The sequence below is a fragment of the Lepidothrix coronata genome, unplaced genomic scaffold (genome assembly GCF_001604755.1).
Source record: "Lepidothrix coronata isolate B3197 unplaced genomic scaffold, Lepidothrix_coronata-1.0 Scaffold56, whole genome shotgun sequence".
Lineage (NCBI taxonomy): Eukaryota > Metazoa > Chordata > Aves > Passeriformes > Pipridae > Lepidothrix > Lepidothrix coronata.
The window spans coordinates 1,007,582-1,032,360 of NW_016690236.1; positions in this window are offsets into that span (position 1 = coordinate 1,007,582).

Here is a 24,779-nt window from a genome sequence, read left to right on the forward strand (position 1 = left end):
ATAACTCCTGTATGGGAATAGCAGAAGAGAGTTAGCTTCTGTTATACAGCCTTTTGCACTCATATAATGGGTCAGAGGTATGGGAGGTGGGCAATATGTTGCATTTAGACCTTTTGTTTCATCTTTAAGAAAGAAGTATAGTTCTTGTCTTTATCGTATCTCCTTTTAAGCTTTTTGGTGAGCCTGATATGTGCAATGCTCTACTTTATGCCTCAGATGTTGGATTTTCATCTTACTGGTTATCTTTCTTGTGATGAAAACAAATATTTCTTCTCCATAAATTAGAAATCTGATAAATTTTAAGCAACTCTTAAGAGCTGTGTTTTGTTTTCTACCCTTACTTGGCACTTTTCCTCTGTCCTTTCTTTTACCTTCTTAATTGCAGGAATAAGCCCAGTGACTCTTGCCAGTTAAGGATGTTGTCAGTGCAGATCAGAGTCATCCTGGTAATGGTGTGTGTGACTGATTAGAGAAATATGGTTATTGTGAGTATAGGGATGAGAGTGTCAAAGATTTCATTATTTTCAGAATCTATTTGCTGGTGTGTCATGTCGTTTGGTTGTTTTTTCTGACCCACTGCCTGAGACTTTTTTGATGTCTTTTGTAATCATTAATGAAAAGTCACAAACGACTTTGCTTACTGGATGGAAGACCTAGAAGAAAAAAAGCCTGTATTTCTATGCTTATGGTGTTTAAAATTATTTGACCCAAGTTTGCTATGCAAGGGTAAGGGACAAGCAGGCAGAGCAGCTTAAAAAAACCCCAAACCAATACCCCAGTGTTTTTAAGAATTTGTGAAGTCTTGTGCAACAAGTTTCACACACAAACTCTTTGGATTTTTTATGTATGCGAAGTGTACACACAGGTGCACTGGAAAGGTGAAGGAGGCCCTGATTCCTACCTAAATGTCTCTTCTCATTCTGAATCATATTTAGAACAAATTGTATTTTTATCTGTAGCAATGGGAGTGATGCAGATGTTTGGAGACCCAGGTGAAAGTTTGAAGCTCTGGGCTCCAGGAGCTCATGTAGCACAGCATGCCTGCTCTGCTGTAGCAATAGGTCCTAAAAAAAATAAAAAATAAAGCCTTCCAAGGTAGTTTTCCCCCCATAAATAGAAATAATGGATTGTGACTTGTCTGATAGTTCTCAGGGGCTCCAAAGTCCTATTACAACCTGTTGGTTAAAAAGAAATATGCTTTATATAGAATATCACTAAGAAAGGTCTGCCGTTGTGAAAATGTAATCCTGTGTTGTTTTATATATTATACCGTACTGGAAATTTAGAATGTGATTAATCATATGCAATTGATGTAATATTGTGTTGCTACTCCATGCAGCTAGGGGCAGCTAGTGTTCCTTAGATGTGCTTTGTGTGAGTAAAGTAGATGATTTTAACAGAATCTGCTGGATGAAGGAAGAAGCCTCTAGGAAAACAATTGCCAGTTGTTAGATAAAAGAATTATAGTAACAATGTTATCCATAAACTTGGTGTCTGGCTAATTATTCATAATATTACACTCAAAGAAGAAAATGGAAGGGGAGATAAAGCAAGTTATTACAGGAGGAAAATGCTCTATTTCCAGCTTTCCATCTTTGCTCTAGTCTTTCTATGTGCTGAAGTCTTGCTACTGCTCCACAGAGTTGAGTTGTGTAAATGAGGTTGTTAGGTTTTTTTGCCTGAAAATGAACATCCAATTCCTTCATGGATGTTCATCAAAAAATAAAGTCAGATCTTAAAGTGGGAGAGCCATATCTGTTTATTGCTTTATGCCACCACAAAAACAAATGGATTAATAATGTAAACAATAAAAGACTGGATAGGGTGTCTTGTTCTGGAGAAATGGCAGAAATGATACAAAAATTCAATCTTGCTTTGACAAACATGTCTGAAAGCAGCCCACTGTGCCTGAGTTTTACAAGGTGCTGAGAACCTGATGTAATGTTGGATGTGCTACAATATCCATAGCCTTAGGGCTGAACTGAAGAATGAATGTCAACTGAGATTACAGTTTTCTTGCTTCTGACAATTTGCACCAGATTTAACTAACCTCTCTTGGAGTCTGCTTCTACATTTGCTTTTTAGGTTAATATGCACAAAATGGACGTAGTGTATGTTTAAACTACTTTTATGAATGTTAGTTAAATCTTCCATGCTATCACAATCATAGTCCAATCCATTTTTGTTAGAAAATGTAAATCATTGGTACTCTAGGAGCAGGGAAATCACATTTAGAACCAAATAAGCTGCCATCCCAACTGAAGTGTCAAATTTAACTTGTTTGTGCAAAAACTTAGAATTTGATCGTGGTTCTAAGTTGATCAAACTTTTAACCTGTTATATTACCTATATATTTCTCTTTACTAAGAGGCACTTACTGAAGATAGTATTAAAATGCTAATGTGAATTTGACATAAGCTTTTTTTAATCTTCCCACCATTCTGCTCGTGTTTTACAGTCAATATTACTGCAGTCACTTCCCACTGAGTGCAGGTGTCTTAAAGGGAAAGAAACTCCCCCTTGGGACACAGTCTACTAAATCAGAGCCTGAAGAAATTAGAAATGGAGAGTGAAAATACAAAAAAACCCCAGTGTGGGTGAAGACTGGATAATTGCAGTGTACATGAGCAAGCAAGTGCTTACAGACTTGGTTACTGACTGTGTCACAAAAGGACAAAATGCAACTTAATGGCCCAATTTCCAGAAATAGGAGCTCTTTACTGAGTGCACAAAGTTGCATAAGATAAACCAGTTACACAGGCAGACTTTTGCTTGCACATAGCCACTGAGATACTTACCCTAATACCTAAAAGACATACATCATCTCGAAAGAGATCTACGGTGTGATTTCAAGGAAATGAAGTGGAAAAATTGCTTGATCAGAACAGATTAAATTTCAATTTTTTTATAAAGTTTGCCTCGAAGCAGCAAATTATGACAATAGTACTTTTGCCTTTTTCTTGCTTGTCTTAGTTCTATAAATATCTGAATATATAAAATTGTGTCTCAGATGTTTTAAGTTCTTTTGTATACAAGAGAAATTGTATTGCAATGAAAGTCTGTTGCAACAAAGATTACCTTTAGTGATGGGGTTGAGAACACATGTGGTACACATTTGTCTTTCCATCTGAATGAACATCTGTTGTAATTTTGTGTAGTCCTATTTTTTGGGGAACTATTGACATGAATGGAAGATAAAGATGTTAAAACTGATGATTAGATGTTAAAACTAGTGACTAGATGTTAAAACTATATGATTCCGGAAATTAGTGGAGTAACTAACACTGTAAAATATTTACAGTTAGTTCTGCATGCTAGTTACTTTCAAACTTTGTGCTTGCTGTTTTTAAGGTAGTATGTATGCAGGTATTCTTTCCAAGAATGCCAAGGCAGTGGAAGGATTAAAAAAACCGTTTATTTCAGATGCAAGGACCACTTAAGGATGCTGCAGGCATAGGGCCTCCAGGGGAAAAAGACAATGTCCCGCCTTCTCCAAGGCCTTTTGTATCTTCTCTGTCTCCTCCCCCACCCTCTCTGGCCCGAGGAGGCCTTGTATGTGTCTGCAAACATGTTATCTCTCTGTGTACCAGGGAGATAGCTTACTCACAGCTTCTCCCTGCAATTTTCTGTGAAATGCAGAAGGAAAAAAAAAATCTAACCCGTTTGAGAAGGCATTTTACAGTCTTCGTGAGCAAAATTGAGCTCCAGCTTTCTGTCACAAACTCTTCCAAAATTATACCTATCCCTACACTGTTCAATGTGCCACACAAGTCTGTGTTACAGTCCACTTAATGATGCTAGAATATGGTAAATCAGCATTATGCTACTCTGAATATTCAGGCTAAACTACGTGCTTGCATTTGGAGTTCCTGCCAGCAGAACTGACTGAGTGTGTTTCAAAGAAGTTACTGCCCTTCCACAGCAGCTTTACCTTAACATTAAAATGAAGCTGTCTATTGTAATGCCCTGATGAGGGTTTTCACAAGCCAGTTCAGGGATGTGGGGTGTCAGGCAGTCAGAACTCAGCATTGTGGAAGGGATGGTTCTTGACAGGGAGCAATGGGTAGCAGCCAACATCAGTAGCTTGCTCAAAGAAGGTCTATGTGCTCATTGATGGAGCTCTGGGACGTTTAGACTTTCTACCAAACCTAATCCTAACAATTGCTGAGCCACATACAAGTTATACAATAACAATCACCCAGATGGAAAGTTTCTCTACAGTGGAGTTATCATGAGAAATTTTTCAATTTGGCAATGTTTGGGGCTTCTGTTATGTTCAACCTGAGGGGAGGGCAGTCGAAGGAAGTGTAGGCTGTAGCAAGAGCTTGGCTGTGTCTGGGCAGTGACTGCAAGGTTTATTGGGTAAGGCTAAGCCGCTGGTTTCAGTGGAGAGAAAGCTTTGGGACTTGATATTAGTGGGTCTGAGCAGAACCTGTCAAATAATGTAATGCCATTCTCTTCAAACTAGTAATTTTTGAGAGAAAACAGTAAAGAGAAACCAGGGAAGTCAAACACAGTTTATGCTCTAGAAGAAAAAGGGTTGATTTTTATCTCCTGCTCCATCATAAATGCGTTGAATTTTACTGCGTTTGTCTTAAGTCAAGTTCATAAAACATTCACTCTAGATACAGTATGGAAAAGAGAAATGTGTGTGCGTTCAAAAGTCTTTCTGATATGCACTTTCTCTTGTTTCTTTCTTTTGCCTGTGCTTATGATTTTTTAAGGTTCTGAACGTAATGTTCTTCGTTCAGTTGGGATTTCTGGTTTTCTTCCTCTTTTATGTTGTGGCCATGTGATCTCAGCTGGAGCCTGAGATGTGGCTTATGACTGACAGCATCCTTTAAGCAAGGCACAGTGAGTGAGAAAAAACAGATGACCTTCACATTATTGTATGAAAATTAAAGCTATATTCTAATTAACCTTCATTGCCATCACATGGTTTTTCAGAGAAAACAGTTTCTGAGTGGAGTTCCATTGCCTAATCAAAATTGCAAGGAAGTGGATATTTATGGACTTGAATGGTTTCCAATATCCTTCACTATAGCACTGCTATATGCCATCATCTTCATTACCTCTAGCATTACTGTTTTTATGTATTTGTCATCCTAAATTTACGCTGGAATTACATATTCCCTTTGGAAATACAAAGCCATTTAAGTCCTTTGAAATTTGCTTTGCTTAGTAATAGAGGTTTTTAATGCCTAAAAGGGGATGGAAGCAGGGAGATTTTAGGAAATACAATTCAAGAAATTGACTTAGAAAAAATGATCTTATCAATGTGATTGTAGTGAAACTTTTCTTGCCTTACCTCTTCTGTTACAGTTGATGGGACTCAAAATGATGTGACATTTCCCTTATTGAGTCTACTCTTGTCTTTCCCCCTTTTTTCCAATGTTTTCTCAAGGATTTAAAGAGGCACAGGGATTCATCTTTAATGACAGCCTTTATTCAGAGTATAGCATGCTTTTTTCGAATTTAACAGGCATGGCCAGAATCCTTCTTAGCTAAATTCTGAAGTGCCAGCTTTAAATTTAGTGTCAGTAGTCAGGATAATAACTCAGAGGAACTTAACACAGGTAGTCAACTTGGCAGAATTCAACACTGGGCATTCCAAAGCAGGAGGCAGAGAGTTTCAGGGTATCTAGTGTTTAGGGGGGAGTGAAAGAAGAAATAGAAAAAGAAGCAAAATTATATGAAAATTACAATCTCACATTTTCAAGTGATAGAAATAGCATTTATTTACTGTGGGAGAGTGTGAAAAGCATGATGTCTTCCTATAATTAAGCTGATCTTAAGCATATTCTTTTCTGTACAACAATGTAGTTTCAGCCAGGCAAAGGCTGTGACTTATTTAGCTTTTATAAATCACTATCTACAGTTATTTAACAGCAAAAAAAAAAATCCAGGAAACTTTTCCAAAGAGTGCTAATGTTGTTACTTTTAGTAGTGTAAATCTGAAAGAGAAGTTCCTTGCATTTTTGTACTGTAAATAATATTTAAATAGAGAAGTATGTCATTAGCAAGATGAGAAGAACAGCAGAGTTCAGCTGTGTGTGAACTTTATAGAGTGAAATTGTTATATAAAATGATGGTTACAGTGATACATTTTAACTCAGGAGGAGGATGATCCTTCAGCCTTTTTTCAGCCCAATAACACCAGAAGGAACCTAAAATATACTAATCATTATGACCTGCACTGAGCAATGCTTTTAAACACATGCTTTGTATTAATCCTGGGATTTTATATCTATAGTGCTTTAGGGATTTCCATTAGTAAAGAAAATAAAACTGAAGACACAAAGTACAGCCTGAACCTGTCTTCTGTGGAGCAGGTGGAGTTGAAGGAGCTCAGCTGGCGCTGTTATGCTGCCTGACAAGATAGGCTGCCTCTGGGTAAGCCTGCTAGTCCAGGCTGAATAGGCCTAGTGTTGACATTTTCGTTAACAGGCTCAGCACAGCTGGATCTTTGGACTAAACCTTGGGGCACTAAATTTCTGATGGTGAAGGTGCAAAACCAAAGAAAAATAGTATTTGCAGGCAAAAATCTACCTTATAAGAACTGTGCAATGCCAACCATTTAAACACAGTTCCAGATATTTTGGTGATTGCATCCGGACTTGCAAGAATCAAGTTCTGCTCTATTTATTCTACTAAGGAAAAGCAGTATACTTCCCTATGAGCTAAACTGATGGAATGCAGTATCTAATGTATTTTATTAGACCACCTCCAAGTTTTATAAGATGGAGCTACTTTATACTTGTGTGACAGTCCCATATATTCAGATGCTTGTGATGTGTCCTTAGCAACTTGTGGCACATGGCTATTTAAAATTTAGATTAGATTTTAAAAGGAAGAATTTGCTAACTGTTTACATATGTTTAAAACTAGATGTAGTGTTAGGTATCTGCCAAAATGGGAAATTTTAAAATATGTTAGTTATCTGATGTGTTTATGTGTTGAGATCTGCTGTAATCAAAAAGCAAAGAAAAGAAAAAATCAGAAAGCCTCTTAACAGATTTTTAAAATCTGAACACAGAGGAGGAATGTGCTGTTTTCCTCTAAATTTTGTGATTAACAAAGGTCTAAATTGTTGAGAAAACTTTTAGCGTTAGGTGCTCAAATTTATATCTGTATTCTAGAAGATCAGTATTATGGTCTTGTCTTTGTAGTGCGTTGACCAAAGCCGCTCCATCATTCCCCTCTGCAACTGGGCAGAGGAGAGAAAATATAACATAAGGCTCATAAGTTGAGATAAAGGACGGGAGAGATCACTCACTGATTACTCAGTGAGTAATCAGGCAAAACAGACTCAAAGTGGGGATATTAATTGAATCTATTCATAATAAAATCAGAGCAGGATAATGAGAAGTAAAATAAATTTTAAAACACCTTCCCCCACCCCTCCCTTCCCAGATTCTGTCTCCTCCCCCCAAGCAGTGCAGAGAAATAGGAAATGGGGTTTATGGTTGGTTCATCACAGGTTGTTTCTGCCACTTGTCAGGGAGGGGAGTCCTTCCCCTGCACCAACATGGGGTCCCTCCCATGGGAGACAGTTCTCCACAAACTTCTCCAGCATGAGTCCATCCCACAGGCAACAATTCTCTATGAACTGCTGTAACGTGGGTCACTCTTCCAGGGAGTGTAGTCCTTCAGGTACAAGCTGCTCCAGCAGCATTGCCCACAGGGCCACAAATCCTACCAGGAAACCCGCTTCAGCGTCAGCTCCTCTTTCCATGGGTCAGCACATCCCTGCCAGGATCCTGCTCCAGCATGGGCCTCCCATGGGGTCACAGCCTCTTTCAGGCATCAACCTGCTCTGGTGTGGGTCTCCTCCAGGGACTGCAGGTGTATCTCAGCTCCCCTGTGATCCTCCATGGGCTGCAGGGACACAGTAGCCTCACCATGGTCTTCAGCACGAACTGAAGGGGAACCTCAGCTCTGGTGCCTGGAGCACCTCCTCCCCCTCCTTCTTCATTGACCTTGATGTCTGCACAGTTGTTCACATGTTCTCACTCCACTTCTCTGGCTGCAATTTTCATCTGCTGAGTAACTTTTTTTCCTTCTTAAATATGTTATCACAGAGGCATTACTATAATTCCTGATTAGCTTGGCTTTGGCCAGCGGTGGGTCTGTCTTTAAGCCAGCTAGCATTGGCTCTACTGGACATGGGGGAAGCTTCTGGCAGCTTCTCACAGAATTTTCCCCTGTAGTTCCCCAGATACCAAAACCTGCCCACACAAGCCCAATATATTCTATCTGTCTTTAACAGAATTAAGATATTTCTAAAATACCATGTCAGCCTGTTGTGTCCATTCAACACCTGCTGTTTTGCTATGGGAGACCGAAATAATACTGAGAGTATTCTTTCAGGTCTGCTAGTATAATGGCTCTTTAGAAGTGCTGGTGTAGTAGCAACTTACACAGGAAGAACAGGACAAATCTGAATAGTCAGGAATGGTGATTAAATCTTTCTGCCTTGGCCTGTTTCCTATGAAATGGTGAGACCTGCCGGCAGAAGATAATTGGTAATTTGTCAGCATTCTTTGCTAAGGGCAATAGCATGCTCTCACTTTCCTGATCTTAGCGCTTTCATTTTCATTGCAACCTTAGTGCATGTCTCTAGGAACAGAGAATGATTTGCATGGTTGTAGTGTTGCATGTGAACTGACTTCTCTACAACATCTGCTGCAAATGGGATTCCTCTTATAGCAGTCATATTTTCTTATTGTGAGGCTGACAATAAAAAAATCAAATTACTGCTAATGATGACAAAGTTTTAATAAAGAAATTATTTATAGTTTCACAGTAAGAGTCAGCTTCCTTAGTGATATAAATCAGCATGGCTCTTTTCAGCTGAGAGTGTGTGTTCTCATGTGACAAAATCATTGACTCAAATCTACCTTTAAAAGAATTTTGTTCCCATGGCAGCCAAGCAGGGCAAAAGGCCTATGTCTTGATATATGCTTTGACATTGGGTTTGAAATGTTGCTCTACTCTGATGTAGGGCTATCAAAAAGAAACTTGTCTGACACTAAGTGGTTGTAGGAATAATTTTCAAAACAAACCAAATAATTGTCAGTAGATCTGGGAGGACAATGAGGAAAGGGGGGGAATATTTCAAGATTGAGCATCAAAAATGAAAGTGCTTAATTTACCAAGAATGAAAATGTTTGATGTGACTTGATTAGTGGAGTTACTGAGTACCCATTAGTGGAGTTACTCCACCCATTAGTGGAGTACTGAGTACTCAGTACAGTTACTGAGTACTGTGTACTCATCAGGCCCAGTTGGGTGCTGGAATTGACTCTCTGCATAGCTTTAGAAATGTAGATGTCTTTACCTTGGTTTGGTTGGAGGAGTAGTCTTATATTTGCCTAAAGCTAACACACAAGAACTGTTCACTTCATGCCAGTCCTGGCTCTGGTAGGCTAGAGAAAACTCTACTAGTTGGATCTAGTAGTAGTGGCAATCCGTAATAAGATGATGGGACATTGCTAGTGATGCTAATATTATTGAGACTTGGAATTTGAAGGAGCCCAAGGAATGCCCAAAGTACCTCTTTTCTATATACTGCTACACGAATGGCTATAGTAGAAGAGAGATGACGTCCCTCTCACTTGCATATTAATATACGAGCAGGAAGGAGCACCATTCAGGCAGGAAGTAAAGCTCTGTAGACTATTTCAGACAGCCAATTGCTTCAGTATCCTTGTTCAAGCTGTTGTCAGTTGCTTATGGTTGTGGGGAAAAGGTTATCCTCACAGCAATCCTTCAGTAGAAGTTATTTATTGGGGAAGAGAGAGGTCAGAAAATAACCTCAGTCTTTGGTAGAGAATTTATAACATAATTTTCTTAACAACCTAGAAGGTCATGACCATTTGGGATAAAATTAACAGTCTGTTATCCAAGCGGACACAATAGTATTGTGGCAGAGATTGGATCTGAGATTCCTTGCCGAAGAAGCAGGCCAAAGGCTACCCAAGGAAAGCTGGATCCAATCATAGCTCTAGGTGGAAAAAAAATTAAATTGTTCTTTAAAAATAGGAAAACCACCATCTGAGGTAAGCTGTTTCAGTCTTTAATAATTTTTCACCTTTCCTTTGAAAAGTTCACACTTTTTTTTCTTTGCAGTTTATCTCAGTAAATTTCAGCATGCAATTACTAGCTTTTGTCTCCTTGTCAGCAAATGCTAAATACACCATATACCCTCAGTAACAGATCTTTTTCTCCACATAATTCTATGTCAAGTGATAACCATTGTACAGCCTTCTCTTGGACAGCAGAAAATGGACCTGCATTAAAAAAGCTTTTGTTGAGAAACTTTCTGTTAGATGCTAGGAACTATAAGACCATATTTCTGTTATCTTGGACAAAGATTCATTTGCCTAACATTCAGCTATCCAACTTGGTAAATGCTGATATAAAACTGGTCCTCTTTTGTGCATTTTGTATAACTTCTACAAAAGACTCATCTTATTTGAGTGTGATATGATTTAGGGTACTTTATATTTTTAAAGAAGAAACAAAATTCTCTATATCATTAGTTGTATTATTGAGAATAATCAGGCATGCTTTTAAAATAGTTGCTAAAAAGATGTGAAATCAATTCAAGCCTTTAACTCCGTGTCCTTAATACTTCGTTATTTTTTGTGATCTTGTCATTGTGGAAGTTTACTCTGTATATACGGATGTGAGAAAACTTTGAGAGGTTTGGTTAAAAGAGCACTGGAAAACATTTCAGTTATTTAATGAAAGCACACAGAAGAGATTTCAACAATCTAGCAATTTGCTCTGTAGTGTGAGCTTCTAATTGGGAGTAACCGGTAGCAGGACAACATGTATTACTACAATTGCAACTTGCAGTCTTTTTTTTGAAAATTACTGTTAGTGTTCTAAAAGCATGATATTAAAATACTTTTCTTAACGGCCTGAAATTTGTACTTTGATTGAGGCAAAGCATTTGAAGCATGCAGTCAAACTAAAATGTATTCCACTTAAAAACAAAGTCAAGCCATGTCAGAGATGATATCTGCTCCTGTTTTTTACTATGTACCACAGCACATTATCTGTTTCCTCCATTTTTGTGAGAAAAGAGACAGTGACTAATATCTTGCTTCTGTAAGGAACAAGACATCTGCTTAAATCTAAGCAGATGAATAGTCATACTGAAATCAGTGGGATTACTTGATAGCTGAAAAAATATTGAGTTTAATTCTACACTTTTTTTCCTATGTTCTTGATAGTTCTTATGCATTAATCAGAGCATTTTTTTCAGATAAATGTCTAAGCAATCACTAAGGGAAAACTAAATAAATTTGAAATTAAATTTTCTAGAAACTTCTTATTATACAGTGTTTCAAATATTCCTAGTGAGATTTTGGAACCTCATTTGCCTAAAGTTTGAAGTTATTAAAGCTGCAATTGCTATACAGGTCTAGATTTCTATGCCCAGTACATCAAGATGCTTTTTAGAATGTGTTTTAACTGTTGAAAAGAACTCATGTGGTGAGTTGTGTGCAAATTATTGTTTTTTTTCATTATACTCTTTCAAAGATCTTTCCTTGAAAGGAAAAGTGTAAGCCTTCTGACAATAGGAGGTGTTTTGGTCTCCTTACTAGGTCATATATTCGATGCAGCATCTTAAAGACATATTCTATCTGAAGTAACTGGCAACAATGTGTGCTAATAACTCTTATTACTTGATTCATGCTGCTGTGAATGTACTCTCTGTGCTACTGTGAATATAGTTCAGGGTTTTTCCTAATAATTTTTTTCTAACATCTTATTCTAAATATCAGTGCAGCACTCAAACTTAGAAATATTTGTTGAGTTGTTTCTTTACCCTGACAGATTATTCAGCACTTTACTTAGCGTAATAGTTCTACAGAATGTAGTATTGATGTGTATCTATTCCATTAAGATCAGTAAGGAATTTGGTCAACACGCAGTTAAAGAGTAGGGAAGGATACTTTTGACAATTTTATCTTGAAAATTTAGTACAGTGTTCTTGTCAAGTTATTTAGCTGAAAGTGTCTGGTGGCGCAGTCATATATTTAAAAACGCAGTATTCTGATTCTTGGGTTGTTTTTCTTTCAAAAATTAGAAAGAACATCTGAATGCCCATACTTGCAGATTTCTTACTTTATAGTTTTGACCTCGGCTAATGAATGTATGCCTCCTTGCTTTCTCTTGGGTTTATAATATTGTTGTTTTTTAATTAATCTATAAGTTCTATTTCTCCTGCTGCCACACTTCTGTGGTACATTCATGCCAAATGGCTTACAAAGTTATCAAAACTCTTTTACTGGTTGTCTTTCGTAGCAGAAGTCATGTTTGTTTCCTGTGTGACTATGTAATTTTATAAAAATATTTTAATTCCGAACTTCTGCTCCTTGCACAGTGAGCTGACAGTTTGCAAGTGACAGATGTGCTGAATGGCTTTGCAAATAGCAAAAGAATTTCAAGTAACTGAATAATTGCTTCAGAGAACCTTTTGTGTAAATAGGAGTATTTTCATAGAGTACTGTCATCTTTGGATCCAGCCTATATAGCCCATTTAATGCATTTAAAATATTGTAAGGATGTAATTAAGTCTTGCCATATTCCTGTGTTCCTTGGCAATATCTCCCTTTAAAGTCATAATATCCTATTATCTGAAGTAGGTTCAGGTAGTAGACGATCTTGATGTGCTATTCAAAATGGTTTTTGTCCTATGGGAACAGTGGGTTAATCATGTCAAAACCTTTTATCATTAGCAGTTACAAGTGCTTTCTAAAACTATTTAAGATTTAGTGATCTAAAAGATGAATCTGTTATCCTAAAGAGTCTCCCTGTCGACTGACCTTTTCTCTCTCCCAACCCAAAAATTCATGGGACTATAGGAGGAGGAGTGAGTATCCAGAAGGAAAGTATTATATGTTTTTCTCTTTTTACTTTAATTGATGTCATATATGATGTAGTCAATGGTACTTCTTATACTATGGCTGTCCTGCAATTCTAGAGGTGACAAAACCAGAGAGATACTGATGTGAAACAAAGTGGGATAGAGTTGAGTTATACTGGATGGGAAAAGACAGAGCAGGACAGGGTGGGATAAGATGGTGTGGTAGCTCACTTTGGTGATTTCATCATTTTGATTGAAAACTGTGAGCTTTTCTTTTGAGAGTTTTGTACAGCAACAGGGAAAAGAAAAGTCTTTAGAATTAGAAAATATGACTATTTATGAAAAGAATAAAGTTCTTTGAGCCTAATAAGGTTAGATCGCCTTTTAAATACATTTAAATACATTGTCTGGTGTTTTCTTTTTATACAGCCAAGTAGGCTTTTTACAATATACCAAGCCACTGTTTGGAGGTTGTCCTTTGTTTACAGGAACTTTTCTCTGGTCCTACTGAATATTTTTTTAGGGCCATACATGAATCCTCTTTCTTACCAACATAATCTAAGTAATTTCTGGCTCCATGGAGTTCCTTTGAGTTTTTCAAGAACACAGCAGAAAACAAAACCCAACTTAGTCCCACTGTGTTCATATCAAAACATAACAGCAAAAGTGATGTCACTGACCAGGTTTTTAAAGGTAGTACCAGTGCGAGTGGCTGTTTAGAGAACTGTAGAGAAGATATTATAAAAAGGCTAAAATAAGCATGGGATTTTAAAATAAGCAGGTATACAGTTGTCAAGTTCTTGATATGGCTAATGATTTGGAAATGATTCAAAGTAAGAGTGTGGGGTTTGAATTTGATAGAAACAGCAATTATTTACAAAAATTAAAAAAACTCCAAACAGTTGTGAAAGCCTCACCAGGAATCTGTTGCAAGGATCTGCTAATGAATTATTAGACTGAACTGTGGCCCTGAAAATAGATTTTTTTAAAGAAGAGAGTGGGGAAAATGACACCTCTTGAATGATCTGAAATAAATGTGACAGTAATTGACTTTGAAAGCATTGTGAGGATATTGCGGAGATACTATCTGATTCATACATTTCTGCATCAATTATGTGATTTAAAGTAAATGCAGAGGTTCCTAATTAGGTCTTTGTGCAACTGTCAGGCTGCTTTTATCTTTATTTAGTGTTATGCTTTCAGTCTGTGACAGAACACCAGTTATTATGAGTAGAGAGTTAGAGTGAAGGAAATAATTTGAAATGCATTGAATGACTTGAAAATAATGAGGTGTGTGCTAAATGGCATTTCTTTTCGGATTAGAATTGGAAGTGAAGGACTCATGGTGAAAAAGTTTTCCTAGATGTTATTCCTCATCCCTCCCGCTGAAACACTTGGGAAAGTTTTATTAATCTGGAGAATTAAATACTAAAGTTGAATATTGCTTCTTTTAGGAAACCCAGTAAGACACTTTAAGCATGCATGTGTCTGAAAACCAAAACAAACACACAGTATTGCACTGTTTATGCTATCTCTTTTGCCTCTATGAAGATTTGCACTGTTAAGATACCAGTGTCTGAAATAATATTTCTGTACACAAATATGTCACTTTCCATCCTTACACTTTGATATGGATTTATTTTCTGTAACCTTGTAATAATAAAATAAAATATAGCCCAATGCAAATTTTGAGTAAGAAAAAAAATAACAAAGATAAAGTTACTTGAAGAGACTTTAGTTGTACCATCAATGGGAACAAAATTACTGGGGTGGATCCATAGAGAAAAGAATGTCTTACCCTAAGGAGGTAGCTGGAGATCAAAGAGGATCCTTATCTTCACATAAAAGTGTCTCAGTGAGCACAGGCAGGCAGGCAAGCAAGTGAAGACCACCTGAGGGAGAGAGAATAATTACATGGGTATCAAGTTATGCTTCCTTTCCTTTAAAATGATGGAAGTTACTAGAGTTCATGGGGACAGAAAGTGTGTGAAAACTTCGCAAGGAATCCTGATAACTTTTACTTAATGGGGAAATAAACTCACTTGTTTTTGGAGAGGCTTGAGTTACTGTGTCACTTGCATTGTAATTCTTACCTGAATGTGCATCTGTGATTCTGTGAACACTGGTTGGAATTGCCTTGCATGTGGAATTTAATAAAACAGATAATTGTAATTCCATGGATCCTCTGCCAGGAGAAGCACTATATAGTTCTTTAAAAAATATAGCACAGAATCCCAGGCTTGTCACAGATGGGAGTGCAAATACACAGCTTTCTCTGTAACTACGACATCCTTTAAAACCAGATAACATGTTTTTCACAATGAGTCTCTTCATTCTGAATCTTTCAGAGAAACCACAGAGAATATCAGTGCACCAGAGTTTAGGTCTAAAATGAATAGAAAAAATTAATTTCTGGCTAATATTTTACTAGCCTGAGTTTGATCTTCTTTCACTGTGCGTCTTAGACATGAGCATTTCAGCAGAAGTGAGAGCATTTCAGTTTCTTGGAGTTTTCTAATTTCTTGATTGAAATATTAATTTTATCTTTCTGGGGAAAAAAAGTCCACTTTCAGTTAAAAAGCCTACATCCTTTTTTCTAACAGGGATAAAAGCCTGCACTGAGAGAGCAAGAAAGGCCAAGCCGTGTTCTGTACTTTCTCTTTGTAGTGTTTACTTTTCTGTTTACTCTCAGTAAATCTGAATTACCTTTTTTTTTTTTAGTTGAACAGTTATATTTTATAGAGAAATATCAAATTTTAAATATAATTGAAAGTATTTTATTTTTAAGGTTGCTACCAAAATTGTCAGACCAGCTGGTGAGCTTACAATGCCTTTGATTCCATTAGGCTTTCTCAATAGCATAGCTTTTAGCAGCATGTTATGCAATCAGCTGCTCGTGCTGCAAATTAATCTGTGTAATGCAGGTGTCAAACTGAGTGGAAGTCTATAGGATTGAGGACTGAGGATGCTGTGTATACTAATTCTGGCTTCCTAGCTTGGGGTTTCAAATATATCTGGTAATTAAATTAGTGTGTGGTACTCATAACATTTGCTTTATAAACCCTTGTTACTGCACAAATCTATATTATAATATTTCAGTTTTCTGTAAATAGCTGTATCCTGTGGTTAAAATAGCAGACACAATGCCTGAACTTGGAATTTTTGTTCTGCCTTAAAAAAAATGAAGATGGATAACTGACTTCAGATTCCATATAGTTGCTTATATTTTCTCTGTAAATAAAAGCAATTCACTCCTTTAAAATACTCTGCTTCCTACACAAGCTTTAATTTCCTGACAAAAATTTTTCTCTATTTCATGTTTTTGTATGTTCTTCAGTGAGTTCTCTAGATGATTCATCAGATAGAACAAGGAAACAGTGAGGGTTATTTTTCTTCCTTAAAAAAAAAGTAAATTAGTGATGGAGAAAGTATGGATATGTGTAGCAGAATACGTCAAAGATTTGCTATGTGAGAAATGTCCATAATTCATCAGGAAACCTTATGACAGAAAAGATATACAGATACTGCTTTTAGTTGCACTGATAGGTCCACAGGTAAACTTTGATCAACAGTTTCCTTGTAGTAGGATAAAGCAACCAGGATTTGTAGACTTCTCCTTACCTGGAATGCACGACATTACTGGAACCCATAAAGGCGATAAAAAAAACTCCAAAGTGATTGCTCATCCCTGTTGCTTCACATATCACATTGCTTAAATTGTACAATCTGGAGCAGGTTTTCTGAAACAATGTTTGCAGTTCACTTACAGTCATGTCTGGGGTAGCTTAGAGGATTCCCCTGCAAACTTCATAACTTCCTTTTCTTGCTTGTCTTTCACTGTGTCTGTTCAGAAAACTAAGCAACAAAGCAAACCACATGCCTCACAGACTTTTTTCTTTTTTTTGATGGTAGTAGCAAACTCTCAATTCAATTGACTGTTTTAAAATACAATTTAATTGCTGAGAAGTGTTTGGCTTCCTTGCAGGGCACACACAGTTGGTCTATCTTATACAAGCTCCAGTAGAGAAGTCAGACTCTCAGATGGTGCAAAGCAGAGTGCTTCACTGCTTTCCATGGGGAAATTCCCATATTGCCTACCTTCTGTTTCAGTTATTACGATCAAAGTATTAAAGAAACCCCAAAGCAACTCAACATGTTTTATCTCCTCCTGCCCAGCTTCTATACTTTCTGCAATAGAAATAAATTGAAATTCCTTTTTAAACAGGGTCATCTAAGTTCCTCAATACAACGTAATAAAATCCTTCCTAGAATTGTTCCAATATAACTAATGCAAAACTTCTTCCTAAATAATTTAGCTCCATTCTACTTCTACAGAGATGGAAATATAGGCTGATAGCCATGGAGATTTGAAAGAAGAATTTTGCTTGGAGTAGATGAAGAAGTTAATTAAAACCCTGCAAAAAAATCTTCCATTTCCAAAATTATCTTTGTAGTTTGGTGGTAGATGTTGCCAGAAGTCCAGTGGAAACTCTGCAGTAAGCAATCTTCTTCAAGTGTGGAAATTCTTCCGTCTGATTTTAAAATGAAATTTTAACTGGTTTCTGAGTGATGTTTTAGAGGTGTGAAAACATGGGTTATTTATTTGAATTTTTAGCTCAGTAACTCTAAACTGCACTGATTACATATATTTGCTGTTGTTGTGTTAATTCTACTTGTCATTGCATGCAGGACTTTCCCTGTCATAACTTTCCTCTGACAGCCATGGATTAATAAGTAAGAAAGCCTGGCTTAACAAGTAAGAATGAGCAAGCATATCTGTTGTTCAGATAGATAATCAGTCCTATTGTAAACTTGCTGGACAGTCTAGGTGTTACTTTGTAGGCTACAGTGTACATCTAGGTACTTCGAGAAAATGAAAGTAGCTATTCTTAAGTCTGCTACTGGCAAGAGATGAGAGATGACAGCTCCTTTTGCTCTTTCCAATGGAAGTTATTTTTGATTATTTTTCTTTTGTTCTATCAGGAAGAACATAGGTGTGAAACTTCAGCTCAGAATGCCTGAAAGCTGAATTCCACATATCTAAATATGCAGCTAAATTACACTGTGAATGGATGGAAATTTTCATTAGAAATATAATGTCCCTCTGACACGAGTACATTTGAAGCTAAAGAATGTGAGCTGGAGTGCAACTATGGCATGCAGAATTATGTTTTGGACATGATTTTTGAGAGAAAACTGTGCTGAAGGCTCTAAGTTCAATCCTTTTGGTCTATGCATTGGAAACATTTCTCTCAGCACTGCTGTCTTTCCTGGTTCTTAAGGCTGCTAAAAGGCAAAAGCAACTGGGTAGTGTCTTAATGACTTTTCTGAGGTTACTGTATGTTGTGTACATATACACACCTATAAACAATTTTATCAGCAAATTCTTGCATGAATTTTCAATACCATGATACCAGACTGCATGTTATCATAGTCATGTGTGTGTGTCCTTGTCTCCATGCACTTTCTACCTTTGCTGTTTCTCAGTGCAGGATGTAGTTAGGAGTGGAAGATCAGTGAGACCAAATACCTGCTGTGCTCTGTTTTATCTTTCCTGTTCTTCCAGTTGTAATTCAATGAATAGTATGTTTTCTTACATCAACTATGATACAAAAACATCCAAGGCTCCTTTTTTTTCAGGGAGAGAGGATGTGTTGTCAACTATAACTGCAGTACCAAGGGACTACCAGCTAAGAGAAGTTCTTGGGGCAGTTCATGGTCTGTAACTACTAAAAATAAAATGAGTCGTGTATTTCTCCTTTCTCGCCTTGGGTTTTGATGTACCCAGTGTCATTTTTTCCTGAATGGACCGTAGAAAAATGATGATTAGTCTGACTTCATAACAGGATACACAGGGGTTGCATTCCCTCTGGTGTGTCCTAGGTAATAATACTTAAAAAATGTCCAATATTAACTTTAGAATAGCCAATGACAGAAAATCAACCATTTGTTTAGGAAACCATCCTAAAAGTCTTTGATCTTATGTATCTGGATTGCAGGGGTTTTTTTCCGATTGTGTTGTAAAGTTCATTGTCAAAGTTTCCTTCTACTTTTTATGTAGTTTTTTCTTAAGTAGTTTTTGGATTTGTACTCCTAATGTCTGTTCCTAATGTTCTGTAATGTCTGTTTTCTGGTACTGGAGTTGTTCCTTGTGGATCATCTATGAACCCTTTCTTATGAAAGGGTACTGTAAGGTACATTATTCTGGTACTGATCACACTGTAAAAGTTACCTCACCAGTCTGACTTGGCTCCTTTGCTAGTGCACACACAGACTGCAGTAATATTCCCATAGTGCAAAGACAAGTCAGTCTTTTTCTCATTGTCTGATGGAAGATATTGCTGTCTCCTTCACAACTGGTCTGCTTGGCTATATTTTTAAGCAATTAAGTATTTAGTTATAACCACATGATTACTAAAGTTAGCACAATCATTCATGTACTTAAATATATGCAGGATCTGGGCATTAGCTTTGTTCTCCTCTCCTCTGAAAAATAAAGCTTTGTGGTATTAGAAATACTATTCTTCCCCCCCTTAAATTCTGATTTAGTTTCTGGCTTTATTCTCTTCCACTTTTAGTCATAAATCCCTTCTCCCAGATTCTCCTTGACCCTCAGCATTTTTCATTTAGGGGCTTTCTAGTTTCTCCTTGACTAATCATCTTGTATTTTTTAATAGCCTGAAGAACTTTAACCAAAATGCCATTTTTAATCTCATTTTCTGTTTCCAGCATGCATTTTAGTAATCCTCTTTTCTTATACTACTTGCAATTAATGTATCCCATTAGTGTTCCAGACTATCAATGTGTCATTTGCTCAAAGGATTAATGTTGAAAAATGTATTAGCACTAATACATAGTAAATGAGAAGGATTGCTCTTATGCCTTTGACTTCAGCATGCTCATTGGAAATAAGGATGCTGGCTTTACCTGGAGTCATAGCTAGAATGAGCATAAAATATAAACTTGGACTGCTTCTTAATAAATGGATTCTCTAAGACATTAAATAAAACTGATTTCCAGTAGTAGTCAATATTCTCCTGCAGTGTGTTAAGCACTCTCATGGTTGTGTGCTGTGTGCTTTATGGTGACAATCTTTGCCAAATCAATCTGCAGAAGTAAAGATTATCTAATTTTTGAAATACTGCATTGAGTTAGCTTTATTGCTATAGTTTTGAGAGGAAAGAAGAATACAAAAATAGCGTTCTGGTGTTCTTGAACCTCTTCAGTTCTGACCAGTCCCTGATAGGATTAAAATAAACCTTCAGAAGGATTATGCTCTATTGCCTAGGAAGACAACTTTCCTGTGCAGAGGTCAGGCATCCAATGTGCATCCTGGTTCAGGCAGGTTTGAGTCAGTTCTGTACCTTTTTAGGAACTACATTACAAGCTGTCAGAGTAATTTCTGTTTGTTGGCCTAGACTGAATATGTATATGCACACACATGCATACATTAATTCTTATATGTCTCCTGTTGATCTAACATGTATTTTGGATGCCAGTGGAAAATAATAAATTGACTTAATCTGTACTTTATTGTCTTTTACCTGTGACCGTTACTGTTTTCCCAAACTACAAGGACAACATGCTGTTTGTGAAATTGCTGTTTATTTTGCTGGACTAGCCAAAGACTGAGGTATAAGGATTTTCACTACTCAGTGTTTTATATTTATGTTGCAGGAAAATTTTGAAATGGATACATTCTTTGTTACGCTTTGGTTCTGCCAGAGAAAGTGTCTTCTATAACAGAAGCAGGCCCTACTTTTGATATTGACCTGAACTTTGCCAGAGTTTAAGCAGCACTTCATTGTCAAGTTTTGGACTCTTTTGATCAATACACCACTGCAGTCTCAGTTTCATAATCTGTTGAGCTTGCAGTCGATTATCAATAAATTAACTTGAACTGCATGAGTTTTTCTAGCAATCTGCTCATTTTTGTAGTTGTACATTTCAGAAAAATAAGATTCCTAATTACAATATGGACTTTATTTGTAAAGTATTTGTTTCATTCCTGCGTACCATGGGAAAGGAGGATCCAGAGAAACACAGGCTGCTCAGTCTTAATCCTTGGAATGAGGATGGCTCAGGGGGGAATATTATCAAAGTCTATAAATACCTGATGGGAATAAGTAAAAAAAGTGTATCCAGGCTTCTCTTAGTTTTGTCCAGTGACAGAAAAAAAGACAATAGGCACTAACTCAAATACTGGTTTCCTAAGAACATTTTTTTTTTTTTACCATCAAGGTGATCAAACACTGGAGCAAGTTGCCAGCTGGTGTAATCTCCATCCTTGGAGATATTCAAAACATGACTGTACGCAGTGCTGAGTAGCCCATTGTGGCTGACCTTGGTTTGAGAAGGTGGTGTTAAAGTAATGAGTAGATGATTTCCAGCTGCTTGATCTTCCAAGCTTGGCATTTCTGTAATTGTTCCTAGGATATTAACAGGACATTTGAGTTGAATTTTATAACTGATGAAACCTTAAAATAAATAAGTAGATTAGAAAGCATTAACAGAAACACTGGGAGTCAAGTTTCTGGTTTTTGTTATAACTGAGTTTGTTCTGTGATGGATGAAAGCCCTGGTGCTTCAGGATGATTTAATCTGTTGTTTTTGTTGCCTGCATGATCTAGTTTAAATTGGGAATAGGAAATAGTTGGTTCTTTTTGTCACAGGCCTCTATAGTGGGTTTCTGCAGCTGGGCTTTGGTAGTGTGGGGTGCTACAGGGTTGGCTTCTGTTAGAAGCTGCTAGAAGCTTCCCCTGTCCCATGGAGCCAATGCCAGCTGGCTCCAGGACGGTAGCGCCTCTGTGATAACATATTTAAGAACAGAAGATTGTTGCACAGAAGAAAATTCCAACCAGGGAAGAGTGGAGGGAGAACATGGAAGGAGGGGTGGGGGTGTTTTAAAGACTGTTTTATTTCTCACTCTTTTACTCTTACCCCGTTAGTAATAAATTTAAGTGCTATCCCCATCCTGAGTCTGTTTTGCCCATGAAGGTAATCAGGAAGTAACCTCTCCCAGTTGTTATCACACCTCATGAATTCTTAGCTGGTTTTTTTCTCTCTCCTCTGTCCAGTTGCAGAGGGAGAGTGAGAGAGTGGCTTTAGTGGGTACCTGGCATCTAGCCAGGGTCAACCTGCTACAGCCTCTTTCTGCAAGACTTGTAGCATAAATTCCAAAAAACAACCTAAATCCAGTGGTCATAAATGGTCTGTTTAATGTCTTTAAAAAGAACAAGTCAGGTGCATTTGACAGGATTGTGAATGTCAGGCAGTAGATACCCATGACATTTTGAAGACAGTTGAAGTTTTGTCCAAGAAGAGTCCAGTCAGGATCTAAATTGTGTTTTAGTCTTATAACTTTATTCTTACATACGAAGATTTAGGGTGGCCAGGTGGGAAATTTCAACCATAAAAGCCATGTACAAGATGATCTAATCCTTAAAGCCAGTTGAGGCAGTATGATTATTAGAGCTGGATGAAAAATGAAAATATGAAAATTAGATTATGAAAATTAGGTAGTAGATCAGAAAAGTTAATTTGATTGTTTAAAATAGTTATTGATGTTATTAAATGGTGGTCAGATCTCTTCCCAGCTGGTATTGTTGAAAAGAATGTCATGTATTTCTTCCTCTGTCATACAGAGAAAGAAAGATGTACTATTCCCATCACCAAGAATTTTAAAAAGTACCTTCATTGAGGAAGGAATTCAGAGGAAGATTAAAAAGTAATCATTCTTTCAAAGTTCATACATGTCTCATGTTTGCATGTGTGGTGAGTAGACCTTGGCTGGACACCAGGTGCCCAACCAGCTGCTCTATCGCTCCCCTCCCAGCCAGACAGGGGAGAAAGTAAGATGAAAACAACTTGTGGGTTGGAATAAGGCAGTTTATTAAAGCAGAAGCAAAGCAAAATCTTGTGCACGCAGAAGCAAAGTGAAAGATAACACGGTTTGTTCTCCGCTTCCCGTGAGCAGTGATGGTCGGCCACTCCCGAGAAGCAGGGCTTCAGGACGCGTAATGGTTCCTCAGCAGGCAGCCATTAGACAAGGAATGCCTGGCTTCCTGCTGCTTGCCTTAGCTTTTGTATCTGAGCTTACATCATATGGTATGGAGTATTCCTTTGGTCAGTTTGGGTCAACTGGCCTATTTGGGTCCCCTCCCAGGATCTTGCCCTCGATTGAGGAAGGAATGTTACCTACTGCTGTGCTCAGCAGTAGCTAAAAGACCGGTGTATTATAAACACCCTTCTAGCTACAAATGCAAAGGACAGCACTGTGAGGGCTACTATGGGGAAATGAACTCCAGCTCAGCCAGATCCAATATAGCATGTCTTCAAACATGTTAGGCTTCAGCAATAATCTCACAGAGTGTGATAGCATGGGCATAAATGTTTCTGTTTCTGAGATTCAGAAGTGAGGTGGTGTCTCTGTTCAGTCATTAACCAACCTGATAAGGCATGAAACAGGGCTATTCATTCTTTTCTGTCAGTTACCAAGACTTGTCGCTTTGCCTTTTTTATGAATATTTATTGCAAAAATCTTACATAAACTTGAAATGGGCCAGGGGTTTACTCTCCAGTGAATGTCATGATGTATAATTTTTGGGAAGCAGATTTTCAGCAAATTTTAGTATTTGTGCCTGTATGGATTTCATGGACAAGTACTACTTTCCATATATTGGGAATATGGACTTTTCTTAGTATTCTAAACACATTTTGAATGATCTCCAAGCTCTTCCATCCACAGGTCTCAAAATTTGCTTGAGCATGCAAATGTGACATCTGGATTCTTTTCAGAACTGGGATTTGACATGTTGCAGAAACACAGAATATTCTGGATAATATTGTTAAATGTTTTTGTAGATGAGTCCTTTGTTCTGTCAGTCTTTCAGCTTGTTATATTAAATAAAAACATTTAGTGAGTTCATTTTTTATCTTGCAAAATGACTTGCTGTATGAATTGACCCACATTACTTAATAAGAAATAATTTTTAAGCCAATCTTAATGTACAGCTTGTTACAGATCTTACAGTTGCCACTAATTATCTGATACAAAGATAGTGCTAAATTTATGGTTGTTGATGCATGCTGTTAACTGGGTGTTAAAGAAATGTCATTTCATATAGTTCATTTAGTGTTTTGTTGACATTAGGAAAAAAATTGAAACAATTTGGAGGTTACTTTTAGTGGTCAATTATTGTCTCAACCCATTCCTTGAATATGGTACAACATAATTTTCTGAAAAAATGCAGTATCCTTAAGTCACCATAATTGTTTTGTTATCACTATTATTCAATTAGCCTTTGATTTTTTTCCTTAGAAATGTGAAACGACCCATGATTCATTTAGGACCTCTGTTGTTTTTCTCATTTTTACTTTAATTTTTCTCTCCCTCTGTTCAACCTTCCTTTGTAAAATCTGTTTTGAATATAGACTTTTATGAGCTGCATATGGCCTAAATTCAACACAAACCATTTGGCATTAAAAAAATACTATTTTTGATTTTTGGCCTGTTGCATTCTTCCCACAAAGCCCTCAGATTGTTTCTTGTACATCACAGCTGTATCTTTGCCTACAGGACTCTGCTATCATGACTCTTTCCGAATGTCCATTTTGGCTCTTTTTCTTAGAGAATCCAGCAGAAGCAGTTAGAACCTTAGCCTTGCAATGGAAGTTCTTCTAGTTGTTCTGTGGTAATTGAAAGGCAGCACGTCTTATCCCATTCACTGAATTGCAAAGCTGTTTCGAAGACCTTGCAGGACTTAAAAGTACCTGCAATCATTATTCTTCAGTGACAAATTGGAGTTCTTACTGACATCTTTTCAAATGCGTCTGACAGTACAACCCTGGAGAGACTTCAGTCAGTGGCTTCCCTTTGAACAAAGTTCCCTCGTGA